Consider the following 22,631-nt stretch of genomic DNA (forward strand, 5'->3'; position numbering starts at 1 on the left):
AAAAAGCCGTCTTGTTTGAGGGTTACTTTCAGGAGTTTTTCTCTCTCAGCAGTTTCGACTGACACACAAACAGACGCGGTTAATTGCTAATTGTTAATTGGCCCTGGTTGCTTGGCAACCTGGCAACCTGCAACTCACAAGCCTGACTTTGATAAAGGGGGAATCTTTGCATCAGGCAGTTTTCTAATTACATGATGTTAGAGTACAGTTTGAATATTTGCTTTATTCTCTGTTCTCTATCTCAGCTCCTTGTGTACTCATATTCACGATGCTGTTTATGGACCCATTAGAGTATTAAGTGTAAATATATAAGCACTCTAATCACATGCACTGCCTTATTAGAGATAACGTGACCTTTTGTGTGTTGGCAGTTTCCTGTGTGACAGCATAATGTGGGGCTCCATCACAGAGAGAGAGAGAGCTATTACAACTCTTCGTCCTCAGCTGGAAAATGAGAAAATTAGTCACCTTTACGTATGTGCAAGTGTAGCCGAGCTTACAAGGACTCCTCTGACCTCATCTCTTGTTCTCCTCACTGGAACAGGCGCTCCATATCACGCCTTGTTTCACAAGTAATCTGTCACTTTCACTCTTTCGTGGTGTTCCTCCTCATCACATTCTTTGCTGCTCATTGGTTTTGGACCCCTGCTACTATTTTCTCTCTCCGGCTCCGTCATTGTGGCTCTCCATCTTTTGCGATTCTCATTACCAAGGGTGAATATGTTAAATTTGAGGGAATGAAGTGGTGAATGAGTTCTCATATATACTTTCATGTACAATTAACTTGTTTCCTTTGGAGTATTTGAAATAAACTTTGTTTTATCCCCTCGTACGCTTTACTCACTGCTGACTGATTATATTGAAAGTAATTTTAAGAGTAAGCATACTGTATCTCTAATATGCTAGACCGGGCTTTATGGTTGCAGTTAATGTTCAGTGGCTGGTTAGGGGAACAAGGGGAATTATATATAATATAATATATACAGGCTTTGCATCAGCACAGTGCAGTCTAATGCGGCGTTTTCCTCTATCAGGCTTCCTCTTCCTCTACGTGTGGCTGCACCGCATGTTATTTCCAACAGAACAACACTATTCCCTTTTGGCTTTAATTCTATTTGTGAAACAAATAACTTTTCCATTACCCAGAATCCCCACGCGCTGCAGGTAGTTTGGCTTTTCACCTATGTGAATTAACAGCTCGCACTGGTGAACACACGAGGAAACAAACACGCGTTCACACTGTTTAGAGAATGATTGTTGCTGTTTGATGAATTTTCCATTCAGCCATTTCATGCCTCGCCACATCCTCCAGGTCCTCCTGTGGAATCATGAAACTCCTCCATTCCAGCTGATATGTATAAAATAATTCCTCCAGCGTGACTGCGCACCGGAGTCGCCTCTTGTTTTGGTGCATGTGGAAAAAATTAAGCTACAGAGTTATCTAATGTTACCTGACACATTATGGTTTTATTGATTTTATAATCTTGATTTATTCAGGGAAAGCCCGGCTCTACTTTTGGAATGCAGTGCCCTGAGCAGCAGTTTGGATTAAAGGCTTTGCTTAAGGGCACCTCAGTGCTGGTAATGAACTTTCCCCGCCCAGATTAAACCAATGACCATCCAGTCACAAGCCTGTTCTCACCACTGTCCCTTTGTGGTCCATACAGCTGTAACGGTTACACACTGTGGCAGAGTTAGAGCTAGAGGAGGAGACATGTGTCAGCTCTCTACAGTGATGACTGTGAGCGTAATGTGCACAAGTGTGGCCGGTCACCAAGGACGTTCGATACTGAATGAGTTAGAGACAAAAGGACAAGGTGAAGCCCATAATAACACAGTGCATATATATTTTCAGATGAATTATATTTAAAGTTCCAGGAAATCAACTAATAAAAAGACCTTTTTAAAAATATATTTCTGGGGCGGCGTTTAGCTCAGTTGGTATCCGCCCCATGTGCCGAGGGTTCGAATCTTCAGCTGTCTCTGTAAAACTAAAGGCCAAAGAAATAATCTTAAAAAATTTGATAAATAAATATATTTATGTTTCTAATATTTTCTCCATAGGCGTACTTCTTTCACATTGCCTGCTGATCATGCTTACTGTGAACAGTCCCAATGTCAGCAAACAAATTATACCTTTGACCTTATACCCAGTGATTTAGTATCAAGTCTTTATTAGCATGGAAGCAGCTGTACATGTTGCCCACACACACACACACACACACACACACCGTACATATGAATACACAAAGGGAAATTTCCGGTTTCTCAGCTGATGTGGTCTGTCTTGGTGGGGGGATGATAGCGCACTGCAGTGGCGAAGTACAGAATGGTAATGATATCCTACAGGAGAAGTTCCAGCCGTGCAGCGATAATCATTTCTACAGGATTAAGTCCTGACCCACATCAGCCCGGCATATTAGCATTCTGAGAGAGTACTGCGGCAAGATTCCACACAGACTAAATGCCTGCAGTTAATAGGATGGGAAAGAGGAAGGAAAAATAGGAGTGGGAGAAGCCAAAGAAAGATTTAATAATGTGGGAAAGAAAGTCAGCTTTCGGTGTGTGTGTCGGGGCTTGCATGTTTTTTGTATGTTTGTTTTCTGCCGTGCTTTTTTTCTGCTGGCTGCACGCTGCAGATCCATTTGCATCTTAACTCCCTGTTTTTAAAGGCGAGAGCTACCTGTGAAATTCCCTGCACCACAGTGACATTGGATGGCTGATATGAAACTTCAGAGAGACTTCATTTAAATTTCCCTGATTTATTTTTTATTTTTTCTTCACCTGCTTAAAGCCATCGGCATTTAAATGCAAATGGCCTCGCCACCTGTTCGAGGACCAAAGGAGGAGTTTTTTTCCCGATCGATCAAAGAATCACTAAATACAGACAAAATTTAGCACAGTGGCGCCTCGAGCCAGATTCATCAGCTGTCCTCCTTCATGGCACTCCACCTGTTTCTGCTCTTACACCACCCTTTGATCTTGGACAGAATCTCCAGGTTTCTAAGACTAGAACACCTCCAGTTTTTATTTGTGTGACAGAAGATCTGATGTTGTAGTAATTACAAAGTTTTGAGCAAAGAGCTCTTCACTGGGCCACTGCCATGGATCTTTCAGTCAGATTTACATTTGTGGGGGTGTGACATTTGTGGCAGATAGTTTGTTAGAAATAATGAAAACATTAAACCACTGGCCCACTCAAAGCTATTAAGGGAAAATTTCATTTTTTTCCCACCCAGTTTTGGCCATTCCTGTTGGTTATGAGAACACAGCTAACCAACCGCTTTCAAGTTTCAGAGATGGGTCTTTTTATCCAGATCTACTAAAATCTCTAGATCAGAGTTTGTTCACTGAAGAAGCCACTGAAAGTTGTGTCTCTTTGGGACTTTAAAGCTATTGAACAATCGATAGAATTCATAGATACGTGCCAGGGGTCCACAACAAGCATTGCTTAGGTGTGGAAGGTTGGGCATCACTGGTGACTCTCCTCACAACACGGTTGAACACAGGGCGGGCTTTGCTTTGCTTTTCACGATCACGAGGGTCTCTAATGGAAATTGATATTTTTCTGAGCTCTCTTTTGAAGGACCAGCGTGTAGGATTTGAGTAGGATTCCTTTTAAGCATGAAGGAAAAACACTGGCTGCAAAATTCACATAAAAAGCAAAAGGCCATATCTAGATCAGTGTTTGGTTTGTCTGCTCTGGGCCCGCTCTCACTGTAGACTCATTTTGAGACAACAGAAAGTTCTTGTACTCCGGTTATTAAACACTAATCACCCTCTTCCCCTGCTGTGAAGTGGCCCCTGCAACCTCTGCAACCACAGGCCTGGCTTACGTGGTGTCACAGAGTCTGAGGGATGTAAATGGGAGGACGCAGATCAATAAGTTGAAGTAAATTGGATAACAAATGGAGACTTTGTTCTGGGACCTCTTCTGAGGGTCTGGGTGCTCTTCAAGGTGGGTCACATGGGGTCCCTCCTCCAGCCCTCTCTCTCTAAAAAGAGAGGAATTGGAGAGTCAGTAACGTGGCAGGGTAAAATTGGAATTGGCTGTCGCTGTGACAGGCTGAGGGTGACAGCCTTTGCTAATGGTGCTAATGGTGACAGCCTCTGACAGCTGTTTCACACGGTATGAATGAGTCGTGGGTTGATTGTGTATTCAGTAGACCTTCGTCATACACACACCTCTCCTCATGCACGCTGCTCATGAACTGCAGGTTGGCCACCTCTAATCTAATCTAGGCCTTTCCTGTCTGGCACTGGCTTCATTTTTCATTTATCATCTTCTGTTTTGTTTCCACAGCTGTAAACAAAAAAAAACGGCGTGTGCTCATGAATACTGTAGGCACCGTACTGGCCATCCATCAAGCTGAAGTAGATCTGCATTGCAGTGGTCAAGTGTCAAACTTTCAGTGCGACTCTTTTCGAGTCACTTCCTCTCCAAACTAACTGAACTCAAAGAACTGTCTCTGTTTTCTCTTTAATTAATGCCAAACCAGCAAACTCCCAGGGAAATGAGTCACCCCGAAGTCTTTCCAAATCAGCAGGTGAGGAAACTGTGATTCTTGTTCTGGTCTGGATGAAGCAGCGCTGGCAGGACTGTCTGCTGTGTGAGGTCGTGGCTTTAACCTATCATGCTCATTTCCAGCTTTTTATTCTTAGTCTGACTCCACTGGAGGAGCTTTGCATGATTCACTCTTCAGAGACATTATTTATCTCTTACCGGCCCTTCAGCTCATCGTTTGTTTGAAACACTTTAAGCTTCATTCCTCTGGCTTTGTGCTCGACGGCATGAGAGCTTCAGTAACTTGGAAAATAGCAATACGGAGTACTGAATTTAAATAATTTACTGTTTATCAGACTCTGAATGAGACATGGTTGGAACAATGATGGATGTACTCTGACGAGCTCTGTCCAAAGGGAGTGCTGAAGCCTCGAGCTCCCAGTCCATTAGCAGTTATCCATTAGCTTCTAAAGTAGCTGATCATTTACAGCACAGTAACAACTAGTAACGCTGTATGTCCATCAGTAAACTCCATTAGGAGAGTTGAGTCAGAGAAGCCGGATTTTTTATATATAAGCTGCACCGGACAATAAACCGCCGATATCCAGGTTCAGAAATTAGATATTTACCGGATACACAAAGATTTTGTACCGTAAATGTTTATTTATATACCCGAACAGTCCCTGTAACACGGCAGTAAAAGGTCTCACCATGGATTCGTTAACGCCAAGCTTACGTGCAGCAGCTCTGTTTCCTTCCTGGATAGCCAGATCGACGGCCTTCAACTTAAAAGCTGCATCATACGAACTTCTTCGTGTGCTTTCCATGATGAGGATGTGAAAATAATTCGTTGTGCGTGTTGTGTTGCATGTGCTAAATAAAAACTAGCGTGTTCTTCTTTGCACTGACTTCCCCTGTCGGTCTCGTTTTTGCACTTCCCGTTAGAGAAAAAATGAAAAATCAATAGACAAGTTTCATCTTTGTTTAAGCCGCATGGTTCAAAGCGTGGGAAAAAAAGTAGTGGCTTATAGTCCGGAAAATACGGCAGTCCTCAGCAGAATGGTGGAACAACTGAGCAGATGGATGGGCGCATTCCTGTACATTGTGAGCAACACTGACTAGTTTTACATACGTTTACTTCATTATTTGACACTTTGACTCCTTTAATATCATCATCTGACAAGGAAAAGTCTAATCGGTCACCTTTAATACTACTTTTATGTCTGTTAAGGACAGACTGAAGATGCAGGATAGCTTGGTGTTTGGCAGACAGTGGAGGCTTTGGGCTCTGCACACCCTGTAGTTGTGCTAAAAGTGATGATTGTTCGTTCATTTGCAACAAACCAGTGCTTCCCACGAAATGCTCACATCCAACAATGAACTTCTTTAATTAGGTGTTGCTCTCTGTTTCCTCTGGAGCATGTTTTAAATGAGCTTTGGTGCAACCATGAACTTAACAAGTTAATCAGTTTGCAGGCGAAACCAGAGGAGAGTTTCTTTACTAGTTGAGTCAAATCTTCATTAATCCCAACCAACTAACACACAAGCACAAACTGTACACAGCAACAAAAGCATCCGCATCCGGCACTTCATCTTCTTTAATGAATCCAGAGATGTTATGAGAGTGTCTGCAGCACTCACACACCACTGAGCATTTTGTGTGTAGAGCCTCAACCTGCCTCACATGAAGATAAATTTGTTAAGGAGATAATTGTTTAAATGTGACTTGAGCATATATTGTATTACGCACATTTAGGCACACACACACACACACGATTGTTGGCTGAGTGTGTTTTCTGAGTGTGTCTCAGGGCCACTTGTCTCTGAAATGAATTACCACGCTGCCTCACTGGTAATACCTGTCTCTTTATGGAATCAATTAGAGTCCACCATAAGGAACAGCTTCTGTTGTCACACAGAGAATAATCACTCACATTCTCTCTGAGCCCAGCAGACCGCGGATAAATCTAGACCACTTTATCGTTAGGCATGGAATGGTTTTTATTCGTCATTTAAAGATTGAGCATTGTTATAAGTGAGTGTGTGTGTGTGTGTGTGTGTGTGTGTGTGTGTGTGTGTGTGTATGTGTGTGTGTGTGTGTGTGTGTGTGTGTGTGTGTGTGTTTCGTAGAGCCGTTTTGAAGCTCAAAATCTTCCACCTAATCTAAATTTCGGCAAAGACGTGGATCATCGGCTGACCTGGGGCAGAGCTGAATGAAGCTCTCATACAAACTGTTTGTAACCACGCCCACCTGTCAATCAAAGCGTCCACGCTCTTAATCCTGCATAACTTTAAGCCTTAATATAATGTGAACAGGTGAGTTGTATATAAATTCACCCTCAGTACAGTTGTCATGAACGGGGAAATTAGCTACAGAGACCAAAACTGTTTTTTGTACCAGGCTGTAAACATGTTTATTTCTGCTGTGAAGTTGGACATTTGGACATGGGGACTTATGGAGACTGACTCACTTCTGGAGCCAGCCTCAGGTGGACGTTAGAGGAACTGCAGTTTTGGCTTCACTTCACAGCTACAGAGGATGCCCCTTGGTAAGAGTAGACTAAGTCTGAGTTACTGTTGTTGGTACAAAAATAACCAACCAAAAACTAACTACATGTACTGATGTATAACAGGATTCATGGCCAAGAATATTTTTTTCTCATTTTCCAAAAAATTGTAAATAAAGGGAGGACAAACAAGCAATCATGAGTTTTAGGTCGATGGTCTGACTCTACAGACATGACGAGTTAATGTTTGGATATGCTTACAGTATGTCGCCCTGGACGTGGCTGCAAACGTGTGAATACGTTGGATATCTACGTATTTGGCTTAAACACTCACACATGCACACAATCTTCACTCTGTGTCTTGTTTTCTCTGAGTGAACTTTCCTGTTACTATAGAAACCAGATCCCAGTTGTGTGTGTTTTTTTTTGTTTTTTTGTTTTTTTAAGTTATGATCCTCGGGGACAAAATGGAAAAAAAAAAAAGTGAAAATTAGATGTGATATATTTCTTTTTGAAGTCTTCAAAATAAGAAAATCCTGGCGAGCACTGATGGGGATCATCAAGAGGACGCTCTGATAGATTTATGGCAGACAACATGCGATGTCATTACAGTCACGGGGCAGCAGAATTTAAGGTTATGGTCGAGGTGGCATAAACGGAGAGAAAATGAGTGATGAGTCACCATTTTAAGGATTAGTGCAGTGCATCTAATTTAATCTCTTTTTAGAGACAAGGAGGCGCTGATTGATGCTGAGCTCTCCCCCCGGCATGATGGAGCATATATATATATATTCTGTAGGTAGACATACACACTCACATATGCAAATACACACACAAATCAAACACCGCCTGCATCTCGCAGGAAATCATCGCCGTAATTAACGTCCTAGCGCGCTCCCTCGTTGCCGCTCTGATTGGCTGAAAGTCATCCTGAGAGGCAGCTCGGCACAGTTCCCACAGGTATTTTGTGAGTGAAATTATCCCAGCACTTGGCAAGTATCAGGGGACATCATCAGCCTGTGTTAGTGTGTAAACATTCCTGTTTCTCCCCAGTGCCCCCTTCCCAGTGTCTCTGCAGCCCATCCGGCACATGTCATTTGTCAGCCTTGATTTGGATTTATCAACACGTAGGCCTCCTGCGGCTGGAACTCAATCTGCACTCCCTCTCAAAAGTCCTGAATGTACTGGACATGCTCCTGATAGATTTTGGGGGGTGGGTGGGGAACGAGGTGATGGAAGGTAGCGAGCAGAAATTGAAATGGGGGAAGGAGAGACATGAGAGATGAAAAGGAGGGAGGGTAAGAGAGGAGGTGTGAGACAAACAGACAAAAAGAAAGACGGTGGCGGAGGTGTAGCGAGGCCGATGTGTCTGCCGGTTCAAAGCAGCTGATTCGGTGTGTTGATATTTGAGGGTCAGCTTCGAAAAAACCGAGAGGGTGAGAGAGAGGACAGCGAGCTCGAGGTGTGATAAGAGACAGAAGTGTGTGAGGTGAAGAGGGGTGGGCCCCCTTTGTGTTATAGAAAGGTGGGGATGCGTACAGGGGATGAGGAGGAGAGAAAACACAGGACGAGTGACGGTCGGGGGTGATTGTGGGAAGATAAGCCAAAGCTTTGGTGTTTGAGGAAATAGCTGGATGAACACCCACAGAAAGGTTAGCCTGCTCACCGTAGAGGGGCGACGCAGCCCGAGGATAAAGAACAGATACGAACGGTGTGTGTCTTCAGGACGGGAAGATATGCAATATTTTTGCATGGAGAAAAGAGATGAAAGAGAAATAGTAAATGAATTCCTTAGATCTGCTATTCTCAAGACAGAGTACGAGCGTAAAGCCAGCGGTGTGTGCAAAGCTCCAGAGAGAGCACAAGATGATATTTTCTATATATTATTTAAGCATGAATGGTGTGTCACTATTAAACTGCAAATTACTGTGAGGTATCCTCCTGTTTGAAAACTGGTAAACCAGTGTGATGTTTACTCGTTTTAATGGTTAATGTTTGGGAGTGAGCTGCTGAAGTATCTCGAGCTCAACAACACTTCTAATACCGGGTGACGACAGACGCTGGCCTTTGAGTTCTTCACTAGAAGCAACTGTTGAACTGTGAATGTGTGTGATAGTTAACATAGTAAACTTTCCCGTTAGATACGTTTAGTGAATCCAACAGTGAACAAAGTGTTCACTCTTCCACGGTTTAAATGAACTTTAACCTTCATGATCTCTGGAAAATTTTAACGTTAATTGCCTGGGACTAGAAATCGTCTCCGTTGCTAGGTCGTTACTAAGGCTCGGGCTCCTCTACTGACATGACTGATTGTTTTTTCCATGTGTATCTCCATGGAAACAGATATTTAGCTCCAAAACTTTGCCTACATGTTTTATTTAAGTTGGTAATTTGTTGTATAATCACATTATTACCTGGCAGCGTCACTGTCGTGTTCATTAAAAATGTTAATGTTGCTTCAAATTCTGCTTATACGCGACGGTAACAATTTATTTGATTTGACTCAAGTCAGATCTGACCATAAAGTTGTTCTTCATACAGCCGTTCGTTTTGACCTCTTCTGGCTTCGTCACCATAGCAACAGCAGCTGAGGGTCATGGCCAACTTGCAGCTTTAATAAACCGGTTGAATTTTTTTGACATTATCATCAGGAATATTGAAGCTATCATTAAAATAAAGTAAAATCTGAAACTGGCTCCTTAGATTTCTCCAAACTGACTGCCCTGAAGAACTAATTTAACATCTCAAATTACAACAAAATACATCCATTAAATGAAGCACCTACAGATAATTGTCCAACTAAGCCATAAAACATACATGTGAATATTTGTTTGATGATGTATTAATGTCGGTTAAACTGCTATGGACGGTGCCAGTAGCAGTTGCTACTAGCAACAGGATGTTCCACTGAAAATAACTGCTGGTGACAGAATATTAACCGCGTGGACCTCCGAGGTCAGCCCACATTGTTCTCAGCAGTAAATCCAAACAGTGACGTGGTTTAAATCTCAGTATTAGACTGCTACTACTACTACTGTGTACTACTCTGTTTGTACTCTGTTGACCACGGCAGGTGTTGTTTAGGTTTCTGTCTCTTTATCTCAGCATTAATGAGAGAGGGCTCGTCACAGTCACAAGTCTGCGATGCTAAACTCCAAACTATGTCAAATACAGTGCGACAGATGATTTCCAAACTCGGCTGACTTCTAACTTTCTCTTCACTCTCTTCATTTTCAAATTATATTGGTTTTCCATCATCATTTTACAATAATCTAATATATCTGGCTCTCGATAATTATCATCAGTTACCTTGTCTTCATGTGTAGACAGAGTAGACTCGGATATGTCTGCACTTTGTTGTAGTGCTGTGTTAGCATTGGAGAAAGGTTTGGCTCAACTCATTCAACACAACACAACACAGGGTTATATGTTTGTTTTTGAAGCCAATTTATATATATGATTTAGAAGCACAAACCTCAGCTATGACACGTCACGTCATACAGTTATTTGCATGCATGTGTAGCTCCCTGTCAGGTTTGAATCCTACCTTACCTCCACAGGGGTGCCCCAGGGCTCAGTGCTGGGGCTCCTTCTATTTGCTGTCTACACCACCTCCGCAGGTCCGATTATCCGCTCACATGGCTTTTCCTATCACTGCTATGCAGATGACACTCAGCTCTATCTGTCACTTCCTCCTGAGGACCCCTCGGTCGCTGCACGGATCTCCGAATGCCTCTTAGATATCTCCACGTGGATGAAGGCGCATCACCTCCAGCTGGACCTCTCAAAAACTGAACTGCTGCTCCTCCCAGCCAAAGAGCAACAGTTTGTGGACGTGTTTTGGTTGAATTTTAAAACTCATGCATTCAAAATTCTGCACAAACGAAACATTGCAAGCTTGTTTACGTTCATACCGTTAGCGACTAGGTTAGGGTAACTGCCATTTCTAGTTTGTAGGATGACTTAGACTAGATAAAGAGAGATGTTTTCCTCACACCTCGTTTCAGGTTGGAAGTACATGAAACAGGTGTGGATATAGAAAGGGAAGGTCTTCCTGTTGAGAGAAGTAAGGTGGCAGGTGTGTGAATGGGTTCTGGTTAAACTCTTGGTCATATCTGGGTTAATAGTGGATGGTCTGGGCTGCTGTGACCTGATCTTGGTCAGTGAGCTCTCTGGGTTTTATTGAGCTGACTGGCCTCAGTTGGTATTTTGGTCCGGGGTAATTCGTTAAAGTGATGTTCCTCGTCAAGTGTTCATCTCACAGCATTTAATTGGGCTCCAGCACCCTGGACAGGAGCCAATTACAGCTCCATCTCTCTAACGCTCTGCATGTCTGAACTCACCTCGAGCTGTAACGTTCACGCTATTGTCTTCCTCTCTTATTATCTTCTTAATTTTTAATTTTCATCATCACAGGTAATGACATCAATTTGTATTTGCAAAATATTTTCTTGGTGCCCCAGCTCTCTTCAGGCAGTTGAGATAGATGAGTCTCTGTGTTACTGATGTTTTGACCATGAAAGGTGATTTCACATGAACCCACAGCGGTGGGAAAAGTGTTTCCACCTCCACCCCAAACCCTCTGGCATAAAAATGAAAGCAGCATAAAAGAAAGGGAGAACGTGGAGCCTGCAGCGATGATAAGACATGAGTGACAGACACTAAGAGAACAAGACAGTGCACTTTCTAAATGTCTGAATTACAGAACGCCGGAGTGCAGAGGGGTCAGAGAGGGTTCGCAACATGGGTGAGCCGCCGTGGGCTGACTGAGGTTTGAGCCACTTGTTGGTCGATCCTTCATCGGTATGAAACTGAGTGTTTATTTAGTTTATCATCACACAGCGCCTCTCATTGTATAATGGGGCCTCTGTCTCCCGTCGCCCCGGACAGAGCGCCTATTATGTCATCAAACGGGACGATTAGCAGACGAAAAGGGGGAGATGAAAGCGAGGGCACCAACTACCTGTTCACAAAGGCCGTAATTTTTACCGGTAATTAAAGGCTGACATTTCCCTGATGGATCATCAGGGGCCACGGAACAAACGTGGAGGGGGGGGAGGAAGGAGCGACAGAGAGGAAAAGAAGCTGGATTCTCCTCTGTTAAACGCTCTCAGGCTTGTAATGGTAATTAAGGGCTTCTCTCCGGAGAGGAGACGATATTAGAACAGAAGAGAGAGGCTAAGGTTGTGGAGGGGGGAGCTCGTTCATGTTCTCATTGCCCTTACTCATTCCTCCACGTATTCTGCCCAAATCTACCCGTTCACTGTACTTCTCACTCCTCCAACCTTCCCCCACATCCACATCCACATCCACATCCACATCCACCACCTCACACCGACCTGCACTTCTCCGCAATGCAGAGCAAAAAGTAATCAGTTCAGCCTATCGTCGTCGTTCCACGTCAGCTCGCCGGACAGAAAGCCACATCTTTACATGCAGCAGGGCTTATTTGCAGGTATAGCTGCTCTAAAAATGTTTCAGAAGCAGCTTAACAGAACCAGTATTTTTCCTGCTTGTGTGTGCACCCGGCGGGGTTTTTGTTTTTTGGACCTCCTCCAATTAGAGCCCGCGACTGTTGATTTGCTGATTCGCCATCGGCGCAAATCCACAGAGGTCCAAATGTGGCACAGTACCTGTCTTTCCTGTGTATATATATTTTTTTTCGGTCCTGATGGAGCCTGCAGAGCTGCTCCTATCCACAGCACAGTAGGCGTTGTCATGGTAACCTGCAGGCGGCTTAAGAAAAAGGAATGTTGACAGACAGATTTGGACTTTTTCTGAGCTCAACACACACACACACACACACACACACACACACACACAACCCCACTCCTGATACAACCAGAAGCAGTAAACACAACCTGCCTGGCTGCGGTTGTCTGTAGATGCCCCCTCTTACACTGAGAGATGAGTCGGGGATGAAGCAGAGCTGGATGCTGTTGATGCTGCTTGTCATCCGTCGTCTTTTCTCAGCGCTCTCACTTTAACGCCTCCACCCTGCATCTCACCTCAATCTTTTGTCCTTGACTAAAGTGTGTGTGTGTGTGTGTTTGTGATGTGTATACTGTGAGGTGAATCTGAGGCAGCGTGTAGTTTACATAAGAGAGAAAATGTATGTGTTATGATACATATACATACATACAGAGCTTCATCCATTTTTAACCACACAGATGGATGCACCTCCCTTTGCTACATTAAGCGCACACACACACACACACACACACACATATGTACACACACACACGTACACACACAAAGCACCGCACTATCTAAAGATAGTTTGAAATATGTCGTAATTTGTCCATTTATCATTTATTGCTTGTCTTGTTCGCTCTCCCGTGTGCAGAGAAAGGATTACACAGAACCATGTGCAGCATTTCTCTGCTTGTTTCACACCTTGTGGGGGAAGAATCATGACTGACAGGACTTCAGATTCTCCTGCAGCGATATCCACATGATATCTCCACAAACACAATCTCTATCTCTCTCTCTCCCCACAGACACACACACACACACATATATATATAGTACATACGCACACACGAGCACTTTCCGCTTGGCCATTTTAATTAATGCTTAAAAATACCCCGAACTCTGAAATGAAACTCTCTGCCGTGGAAAAATGTTGGTTTGTGTGACAGCATAATGTGGTCTAAAGGAATGAGAGTCATGTGTTGACATTTAAAGAATATTTTCAAGGACGTCAACACAACAATAAGTCATTAATAAGCCACAACCAAAACAATACGCATCCCAACTGTCTCATAGCAGCTTTAAGTGAACGTCAAGGACAGAAACGAAGTTGTTGTTGCTCGATTGCAACAATTAGAGCAAAGTGGACGTGACTCAGAAGGAGGGAAAAAGGCTGAGTGAGTTATTATTATCCAGCAGATACAGAATCATCTGCTTTGATACACGTGAGGATCAAGTCATGTTCTCCTGCAGATCTTTAGCCATTGTCTTCCTGACCCAACCACACCTCTTCTTCTTATTCCTCCCCACCTCCCTCTAAAATCTCTTCGCTGATGATGAGATTGAAACGAATATGTGAATCAAACATTTCCATCATGTTTCCTACATTGTTTTTGTTTGCCTGAGATTTGATTTCTGCTCTTTTATTCACATTTTCTTGTTGCGTCTTCTTCTTCTTCTTCTGTGACGGTTTAATGGCACCTAACTGAAATATTTCCAGGGATTGCTCCGCTGCATCATGAACATGTGATCCAGGTTTCATGGCAATAGTTGTTATATTTGAGTCTGGACCAACCAACCAGCAGACTGAGTATTTATTGACTTTATTCTTTTGAATTAAAGGTCAGTACTTTATGTTTTCATGGTTGCTTTCTTTCAGTGCTTGACCTTGTCTGCACAGATTGATGCGCAGTATGTTGACAGCTCGTCACCGGAAAGCTGTTTTCACATTCGTCTGCTGAACTGTGAGTTCGAGACACGCACATATGGAGCAAGATTCTGTGACATCACAAGTGGCGTGGAAGCCAAAAGTCAAATTACACAAGCACAAGCACAAACTTGACATGTCCAGTGCATCTGCTGTGGACTCAGGCAGCTCGAGTCCATCAGTTATACTTTTACAGCATATTTATCCTCTTGTTTTAAATGAGCTTTTAAGCTTTTAAGTCTTTAGTAGTCATTATTTTTACATGTCTCACCACTGACCATTACTTCTGCTGTATGACATTAGGAATGCTCTTTAAAATGAAGCAGACAGGATGGGAAAAGGGAGACCATGCAGGCAGCTCCTGTTTTTGGATGAATCTGCAGAGAGCAGACCGATGGGAACAAACCTTTACATCCATGCTGGGCTGCTGGTGTTTTGTCGTGCTTGTCGCCGTGCATCATGGTGTTAACTTGCTCAGGTTACGTGGAACTCCCGACTCACTGTGCCTCTCCTCCCACGTGCACAGGGCAAAAGAAAATCTAACAAATGAGCAAAGTGCCCTTCAGAGGAAGAAACACACCAACATGCAGTAACCCTTCCTGTGCCAGACTTCACCCTGCTTTGAAAACAGAGCACTAAGTGAACATGTGTGTCTTATGAAACGTCGAACACACTCTAAGTATGACTTATTTAAAAAGCACTCCGGATTGTTTCTTATTCTGGCCGTCACACACACACACACACACACACACACACACACACACACACAAAAACACACAAACCAACTCTGTTTGGAGCGGTGGCATGTGAAAGACAAGGGGCCCATTCAGTGGATCCTAGGAGAAAGAGATGAGACAGAAATGACATTGATGTGTGTGTGTGTGTGTGTGTGTGTGTGTTCACTTATAATCATGTTTCCATGCACATGGTTTTATTGTTTCTGCCTGTTCCGTTCATTCATCTGCTCCTCGGTCTGCGTATCTGTCAATCTCACTGTGTCGGCTGTGCATCTGTGCTGGATTTGGACGGCATCTGCAGAGTGTTTTCTGTGCAAGGTTTGTTTTCCTCTCCTCTGGCTTGGAAAGTATTCCTCTGTCTGAATCGTGAGTGCCAGCTCTGTGAAGCCAAATTATCCCCAAATACTGTGAAATCAGCTAAACATGCACGAACGCTTGATGCAAATCAAAGTCATGCCCCTGTGCAGCGCACGACGTCTTACAGTCTCTTCAAATCCAGTCACCGTTCGTGGTCTCCCATCCAGCCTCACTCACTCATTTATTAATACATCTGGCCACACAACAAAGAGCAGCCGGCTTCTGTTCCACTACACTCTGTTGCCAAATGTATTTTCTAATTGTGGCCTTCTTTTATGATTCAAAGGCAATGTGTTTTTTTCAAATTAATATAATCAAGTACAATGAGCATCTCTGTGAGTGATTTAATTCCAGCCTGAAAAGCAGTTTGTCACCATCACATCACTCCATCAGGGTGATCATTTAAACACTCTGCCATATATATAAAGATGGATCTGCATCCTCTTCCTCCCGCTGTGCAAACACATGCATGTTTCTCTCTGTGCTGTGATGTCATTTGGAGGTTCGCTCAAAGATTAGAAAATCTGCAAATTAGCATGTTATATCGAGTTTCTTTCATTTGTATAAAACTGAACGATAAACATGAATCTCCACGAGTCTCTGCTGGTTTCCTGGCAACCTCACAGTGATGACAAGCCTCCAGGAAGTCAGCCGGTCCAAGAAAACGAGGTGTACCGTGTGAATTAGTGAACTTTGGAGGTGCAGGTTGGCAGGTTTCTGTAATTTACTTGGACAGAGTCAGGCCAGATGTTGCCCTGTTTCTTGTTTTTATGCAAAGTTAAACTAACCAGCTGCTGGCTGGAGCTTCACATCATGAAACTCTCAGCAAGAGCAAATGAGTTTAAGACAGACCAGTGAGAGAAACTGATACTCAAATGATGCTGTCCTCCACAAAGTGCTCATCTTTGCATTCCTTAGCTTCAGCATCTTTGGTTAGAGTTGAAGTTTGGGAGGATCTTAGATCTGGTTCCCGTCAGGCGCTGTGACCAGCTCTCAGCCGGAGGGAGTGTGTCAATCACTCAGATTACATGGATTTGTTCCACGCCCACGCATGCGTGAAGGCAACACAAGAAACAACACACAAAGATGTGCACACATAAAGAAACACACACACACACACACACAGCCATGAAAACACTTCATCATGCTCTTGTGTTGTACAAGGCGCAACATTCAGTGAGCGGGGGATTTTTTTCACACCAAATCTCGCCAAGTCTTGTAATGGCATTTATTTGTGAGCTTCAAAAAAATGACACAGTGATGGATTTGAATTTTGGAGCATCATATTAATCTACAGAGAGAGAGGGAGAGAGAGAGAGAGAGAGAGAGAGAGCAGTGTTATCAATCTGTTCCCTGCTGGTGGCACCGCGTCTTATTTTGTGTTTTCAAGACATTTATTGAGCTGTGTGCTTTTTAATATGTGAGTATAGCATATATACATCCATACTGCAGGATTATCATGATTAAAAAACTAACTGCAGTTCCTCTAACGTCCACTTGAGGCTGGCTCCAGAAGTGAGTCAGTCTCCATAAGTCCCCATGTCCAAATGTCCAACTTCACAGCAGAAATAAACATGTTTACAGCCTGGTACAAAAAACAGTTTTGGTCTCTGTAGCTAATTTCCCCGTTCATGACAACTGTACTGAGGGTGAATTTATATACAACTCACCTGTTCACATTATATTAAGGCTTAAAGTTATGCAGGATTAAGAGCGTGGACGCTTTGACTGACAGGTGGGTGTGGTTAAACACTCTTTACAGTACACACATTTATACACTGATGGCATTGGCTGCCATGCAAGGTGCCAACTGCTCATCAGTTTGAGGAGTTAACCGATGGCGCAGCCTTCAGGAGCAATTTGGGGTTCAGTATCTTGCCCAAGGACACTTTGACATGCAGACTGGAGGGGATCGAACCGCCGATCTTCTGATTAGTGGACAACCCGCTCTGCCTCAGCTGCCCCTGGCAATCTGCAGCAATCTGCAGCGAAGATTTCTTTTTTTTCTTCTTGTGTTTTAATAGACTGAATGTTTTTGGTTTCAGACTGTTGATCGGGCAAATTAAACTTCTTATTATATCTTATATATATTATTATTTTTTATTATTTTTTTTTTTTTTTACAATTTTTAAGTAAGATTGGGCTTTAGGAAATTGGACATGTTTCATTTTTATTAACAGTAATTGATGAATCTACCGAAATGCTCAAAGAAAATAAAATAGATTTATATTTTACAGAGTTGCCACAGTGTGATTCTAAACCATTCTAGCTGTGTTGGTTTAAATCTCTCCTGCAAACTATTTTTGGTGGCAGCGTATGTGGATTTCCACTCCCGGCACGCTGAGTAATGTCACGGTGATGGTGGCTGTGTTACTAAACAAGATGACATTTGATTTCATGTTGTGCCTAACTGAAGTCGGTGAGGTGCCGAATGCGATCATGCCTGTGAATATCTAATCGACTAATGGAGCCAGAGACTAAATGACAGAAGGAAAAGCTCGAGCAGCTCTCAGTATCTTTATGTGGAACAGAGTTAATATTATATTTTTGACATATGTAACCTGTAGCTGCTAAAAACGTGAAGCCAGCCTGTAACATGCTGCTGGAACGTCACAGGTCTTTAGTTTGTTCTTGTTGTTAATTAGCACAGGACTCACTGCACATGTAGAAACAATAACATCTCAATAATAATTTACCCATGAGATCAGCGAGAGTCAACACATTCCTGAGAGTTACCGCGGGTTACAAACTGCTCTGAGATTAATAATAGATCATCATAATAATGACGCTTGTGTCTGAGTTTGACAGCAGGAGAGAACAGAGGGATTTAAAAAGCTGCTCCTCCTCCTCGGTAACTTGATATCGTGCAGATCATTCACCTCATTGTTCCAGTCTTGGTTAATAGTCTTCCCACCATCTGCTCAAACTTCAACCGGCTCGACATCATAGCAAGTTTGCTGGCTCAGAGGCGAATGACAGTTTGATGCCAGCCCCACATAAAAATAAAAAAAACCTCCCTATCGCTTATGCCTGGCTAATATTTGTGTGTGTGTGTTTCAGCAGCTTTCATTCAATTACCTGTGGACTTGCCAGTTTGAGCTGCAGCTATAGTCTCATGCTGCATATGTAACACCACGTGTTGTTTCAAATAGAGCTGCATGCTGCCAATTTATCCCCACGGACAACGAAGCAACAAAGAAATCATTTGGTAGAAAGAAAGCCAGACTGACAGACCAAACCTTCAACCTGCCACCCGTGCTATTTATTTTGTAAATAGTCAAAGAAACTATATATTATATTCGAAGATGAGCCTTTGAGATGGAAGTTCATTTTTGACCTTGAAGACAGCAGTTGGCAAAACAACCTTAGATCTATTCCTCTTTATTTTTCATTTATTCGTCTTAAAAGTTTAAATCTCAACTTTTAAGCCCACTCAGACGTGAAGTGTCTAAAGTTTTCAGAGAAACAGAAATCTGAACGACAAACCAACAACCAGATGAAGAAGAAGAAGAAGAAGATCATGTGACGTGATAGAAAGGGGAATAAACCAACTGAAGGTTGGCCCTTTAACAGGGAACTTAAATATAGTTGGGGAAAATATATTTTAGCATCATCTTGACTAAAACAACCAGATTTCATGCTACTGAGGCCACGCCCCCTACCTGCACAGGTGATTTCTGTACCTGGACCACACAGTTTTATTTTGCATGTCTGCTTATGACAAAACAAAATGTTTATATTTATGTTTGGATATAATACAGTTTGCTTAAATTACCCACAATTTACAGTTAATGCACATAAATTTCCCCATGGAAAGTTTCCAGAAAGTTTGTGGAAATTACCGTAAAACTTGTTCACCCCCTGCAATCCTTTTTTTAAGAGAAACTTAAAGTTTTGAGTTTCCTGTTTTATTTTGTAGTTCTCCCCTGTGTGGGTGTGTGTGTGTGTGTGTGTGTGTGTGTGTGTGTGTGTGTGTGTGTCTACTTCTTGCCTGTTTTTGATGCACCTGTCCCTGATCAGTCTCACCTGGTGTCCTGCCTGGTCTTTGTCTGTCTGTTGTGTGTCTGCCGTGTCTGAAGCTTGCCTCTGGTTCTGATTTGGTTCTTGGTTCTGGATCTTGGTCGTCGATCTCCAGCTGCCTTTTGGTTTGTTTTTGACCAGTGACTGATGAAAGACGCACATACCTGGTCTCCGTCTGCATGTGGGACAAAATGTCCAGCTGTCATACTGCATCCTCGAATGTGATGGCGACATCGCAGATGCATCGCCGCCCACTGGTGTTTGTCACGCTGGAAGAAGAATTAACAAAAGGTGTGTGTGGGAGCATTTAGGGAGATTTGGGGAGTTCTGCTCTTGGATTAGAATGAGACAGCGTGAGGCCTTCAACAATTTCCTGCGATTCCCAGGGTGCTCAGTGGAGACTTCCTCTCCAGGCAGCGGCTGCCGGCAGCATGACATTCCTAGTTTGTAATTGATCTGTGGGATAAACTAACAGCACGGGGGAGATTTCTAAACAGAGGAAAAGGGAAGTGCTGCATCTGTCTCGCGCAGAGAGATCCACAGTTGTACAATATGTAATTTGCACAGTATGGTTACTTTGTTACTTTGTTATCAGGCGTAGCTGCACACAGTACAGTAAAGTACGGCTGCATGGAAATCTGAATGTAGGAGCGCGTGTGATTACACGCAGCAGGTTTCTATTCTGTAGGTACAGCATGTAGCCTTTGTAGAGCACGGCCGTGCACAAATACCAAGCTGAGAGTGGCTGTTGAACTTTGAAAATGTCAGCCACTGTTCCTCACAGACAGCACTATCAGTCCATTCCTGGGTGTCCTCCCGTCCTCCTTCCCTGCCGCATGCCTTGAAACTTTCCTTGTGCTGAGAGTGACCTACTGAAATCTTTTGAAGCCGTGTCTGGCTTGTGAGCAGGCGGCGCACAGAGGATACATGCCCTTAGTTCAAACACAAACAGTCTTTTAAAAATAACCTTCCTGCTTTTTGCTGTGCCGCCGGTCACGGATAGGTCATTCAGGAAAAAAAAGGTGAGGAGTGCGAAGAGTTCAAAGGTTGTCAGAAGAGAAAATGGAAACACTGGAACATCACTGCAATAAACACATGAGCAGTCGAATCCTTTAAAAATAGTTTTAAAAATGACGACCTACGTCCTTTCCTAAACACTTTTCCTTTTACCTTGATGGAAAACGTTGCGTAATAATGCTACAGCAGGTGTTATTAATGTCTCCCTGTACGTTCTTACGTGTTGTTTCATGCAGACTGTGTAAATGTGCAAAACCTGGTGAAAAATATCGAGAATGAACGCTCACGTTCAGCCTGCTGTCCACTCATAGAAGCAGATTAGCAACACATGGCAAAAGCTGTAAAATACTTAATAAGCAACAGTAACTTCTATGATGATGCAGAAGTTACTCCAATATTATTTTTAAGTAGAATAATAATAATAATATTACAACAATGAGAATACCACACAGAGAATACCAAGTTACAGCTGAAAGGTCAGAGATCCTCACACGCACACAAAGAGTTCGACACATTTCTACACCGTCAGCCGGTGTGACCACAGAGCTTTATCACTTTGATTATGAGCTCTGATGTTTCTCAGCCCATAGAGCAGAATCAGACAGAAAGAACTCCCTGTAGAAACTTCTCATTATGAATCACATGAGTCTGTGAAGTTAGAAACTTTAGTTATATTTCTCAGAGGAAGATAAAGAAAGTACAAAAAGTTTGACACACCGTTATGCATCCGTCTGAATGCTCAGGATAACTCATCTAGTTCAGAGTAACACAGAGGACATGATATATAAAATGTCTTTTTACCGCAGACTTGACGCTGTAGAGTAACATCAGGCTTCATGGTTAAATATCTGACATCCAAAGTACGGTCCGGTGTATCCTATGCTGAAGGAGATGAGAAAGGAAGCACCGAGGCTCCTTCAGAGAGCTCAGACAGCTCTGAGAGCATCTCTGGCTGCTCCATGTAAATACTCCGGGATCATTACGCTCAGTTAGGAACCTAAGTGTGGTCATGGTGATATCTGAGGCTGTGGTTAAGTGCTGTAGTCTGCCTTCCGTTCCCAGCTCCACACTGTGTGGTGCCTTCACATGCTAAGCAAGTATTAATGAATACAGTTTACCGTGCACTCCTGCTCACAGGTCCTGCTGTGAAAATAAGGAAAAGCGTCTCCTTCACCCCCAGATCACATGCCCCGGAGCCAGACACAGCACTGACTCTCCCGAAAGGAGCGTTCCCTCCACGTTCCAGTTTCCAGCTCGATGAGCCTCCCTCGTCGTCGATGCGTGTTGTTTACATGTTGCCGTGTGGTTCACGGAGAGGCAGCAGCATGTGAACGCTGCACCTCGGGCGTTTTTTTTTTTAAGAATGCCACTTCAGAGGAATGCAGAATAAACATGTGCATTGTATACGCCACCAGCACTCTTTCTTTATGTTCACCAGGCTGATGCATGAACAGTGCATGGACACTGGAGGTCCTGCGTGCGTGGTGAAGAGGGCTCTCTTCATGCCAGCTCTAATCAGCTCTTCATGTAAAACTATGTTTGCATGTTTCTCTCAGCTCAGCAACGGTTCTGAATCTCTGACCTTTCTCGGATCACACAGTAACACCAGTGGCATGATTTCAATGCATCCAAAGGATTTAATGAATTAATTGGGGCGTGAAGTATCAGCCTTTGCTTCCCCTCTCTGTTGAACCACAGAGATAATCCATCACCTCACAGAACAAAGACCCTGTTGGCTCCTCGCTGACAATTACTTCTGTTTCCACGTATCAATTCTCTACAAACTGCAATTGTTGACTCCTGACCTCCCGTCATACCCAGCAGCAGCAGCTCTAAATAAAATAGTGTCGGTGTCAGCCTCCTCTCACTTCCTCTCGCCTCCTTTCCTCTCACAGACACTCAGAGTCTCGAGGGGCGCTTAGGAAGCTCATGAGTGCCCTCATGTGTTCACTGCTGTTTACTTGCTTTCAGATCAGTGTGCTGTGTGTGTGTGTGTGTGTGTGTCTGTAGGTGTGTGTGTGTGTGTGTGTGTGTGTGTTTACATGAGCAAATCAGAATGTTTCCTACGATCTTCCTCTTGACATGTTTTT

At 43.3% G+C, this 22,631-nt stretch overlaps 1 protein-coding gene across 5 annotated transcripts in view; it reads left to right on the forward strand.

The window, feature by feature from the left end:
- The window catches only part of il1rapl1a (interleukin 1 receptor accessory protein-like 1a), a 153,536-nt gene that overhangs the window by 116,526 nt on the left and 14,379 nt on the right, over window positions 1–22,631 (forward strand). The gene's annotated exons all lie outside the window — the stretch shown is intronic.

The sequence above is a fragment of the Larimichthys crocea genome, chromosome XVIII (genome assembly GCF_000972845.2).
Source record: "Larimichthys crocea isolate SSNF chromosome XVIII, L_crocea_2.0, whole genome shotgun sequence".
In the NCBI taxonomy this organism is placed as follows: Eukaryota; Metazoa; Chordata; class Actinopteri; family Sciaenidae; genus Larimichthys; species Larimichthys crocea.